We start from the raw sequence: 2,609 nt of genomic DNA, 5'->3' as shown, positions 1-2,609 counted from the left end.
TATTTTCTATTTTATTTTTTATCTTTCATTCCTTCTCTGTTATCAAGACAAGGTAAAATTTTGTAATCCATCCTATCTTAGCCCTTTAGCTTCATTTGGAGAAGGATTCCATTACTTAAGATACGTATGGTTGAATTTTCATAATATTCTGCAATATCCCTAATTTGCTACTTTTCTAAACAGAAGGTCCAGATACAAATTCTATATCTCTGTTTAAAATAGTGAGCATAAAATAGAAATCACTCATACCATAGTCCCGTCATATTTGAGGGTTTGAAGAGATTGAAGCAGATGCACAACGATTCTTGAAGGAATTTTAATTCCCCACAACTTCGTAATACCAAGAGGGAAAAGTTCGATGGAGTATTCTGAAAATTGCTTTGAAAAAATGTATAGAAATAAAGTTGTAGCAAATTGTACTCAACGTTGTCGAGAGATAGGCCAACAACCGCAAAACCGTACCCTCAACTCCCTCTCCTCCCTCCGGCGGCACCAAAATCGCCCAGGACTTTATTACACAATTATCAGGAGACCTGAAGACGATTATTTTGCCTAAACTGACGACGACTAGAGCAATTTAAAGTTTTCAATGCGCGATGAGTATCCCAAGTTTCTGATATCTCAAATTAAGCAATGAATTGATACACGAATTGGGGATTGAAACGGCTTTAACAGATGTTTTTGCATTCTCCATGGTTGGGGGTTGAGAGGAGGAATTGTGTAAGGATTGATGCCAATCTTTGATAGGACATCAGAACAAACCAAGTTCTGGACGTTCCTTGAAAAGCTTCAGTGATTATCAAAGCCTGGGAATTGTTGTTTGTTACATGCTCCTAAGTAAACTTGTGATTATCGCGGTGTATAAACTAATGGTAAGTATATCTTCATCATACGTGTGTAACTAATAGTAATGAAATTTATGTTTGATTACAGCGGATAACCACATTAGATCCACGCTTCAAATGCCTTTGGGTTTACCTTTAATATACAAAGCATTATAAATTGCACCATAGTTGCCGCTAATTTCCCGATGAACTTCTAGAACTTTATAAACATGCTTAAGGCGCATCGTAATCACAAGGATCAGTACGTGAAAAATTATAGGATTAACGTTACTGCATACTTACATTTTTACTTATGAAACCACTCAGAGGGCAATCGATAGTAATATCGGAAAAGCAAACATTTACTATTCGTAAAAGCGAACATACCTACATACACAAAATAATGTTATCATGCCAAGAAGCTATTTATAGGGGCAATATGTTTGTCTAGCTATGTTTATACTATCACGAATAGCCATTAATCAAACATATTCAGTAGTTTTATATTGGTATGCCGATATTCTCCATGAATGATAAATAGGATCTATCGTGCGTGAGTACTACAAAATATAAAATAAGACATTTTAAAAAATGTCAGACGAGTAATAACTTTAAATTATATAGTAAAATTGTCTAGGTCTAAAACACGCATACTATTTCCCCCAAAAACTGACACTTTCATAGACATTTTTTCTCTACCCCGTCCTGAACTATATTTAACAATCCCAAACTTAGTAGGAACGACCACTTGCCGGTCACGCAACCATTACATCGAGACCATCAATCGTTTTTCTATACTGACCACCAGTTATACTTATTCGTATTAATTGGATAATTAAATAATAGATAGATGGTATGGAAAAAATATTTGTTATCTCAACTGGCGGTGTAATTATAACGCAATTAAAATACGTGCGAGTTAACTAGTTGTTAATTAAATTATACAAGATGCCTTATCGAAATTATAAATAAAATATTTTAAGAAAATTATAGGTTTATTATGTTTAGATCCTTCCGATAATTCGTAGTTTACAAGTACAGGAAAGGAGATCATTCGCATTGATACCTGTAAAAATTAATAACATGAAGGTAATTTTCACTTAACCATTATTTATTATCTCATTACATTTAATTTTACTGTGTATTAGCTGGACGTATTTGCATTATGCCTTTTTAATTATATTGTAATGTGCTTGATTTCGAAATAATATGCTGTAGGTTGAAGCAGTTGTCAGTTTAATTCATTTTTTTGAAATTAAGCTCATTAACCCTTTGATCCACACTACAAGTTAAAAAAGTGTTCATGAAGTTAGCGAAATTCTGCGAAATAAGTACGTAAAGCCAAACACAATCAACTAAGGTAGATAACAAAAAAAGTGTTACGATGACTCCTATTGTAATATTAGTATTGAGTAATACCGAGATTGTTCATTGTTGTTTAATCATGGTTTAAACTCTCGATTAGCTTAAACTGCGTTTAAAACTACAGCGGAACTCTAATTATTCGAATCAATTGGCACCGGATAATAAAAAATTCGGATAATTGGATTTTTTCTGAAAAAAGGGTTTACATATTTATATTAATTACTGGATGTATGTACATACATCTGTTGAAAATTGGAGAAATAAACTATTTTTAAAGAAAAAGTGGTTTTAATTAATTAAGCAACGCTCTACAGTAGTAGGTCAACTTACTGACTAATCAAAACGAATAACTGCACTATCAGACGTTGACTCATCCCAATAGTGTTCGCCTACACTAGCTTCGCGGAGGGAAGAACAATG

This window comes from Photinus pyralis, unplaced genomic scaffold (assembly GCF_008802855.1).
Source record: "Photinus pyralis isolate 1611_PpyrPB1 unplaced genomic scaffold, Ppyr1.3 Ppyr1.4_LG6, whole genome shotgun sequence".
NCBI classification, from domain to species: domain Eukaryota; kingdom Metazoa; phylum Arthropoda; class Insecta; order Coleoptera; family Lampyridae; genus Photinus; species Photinus pyralis.
This window is presented reverse-complemented; position numbering follows the sequence as displayed.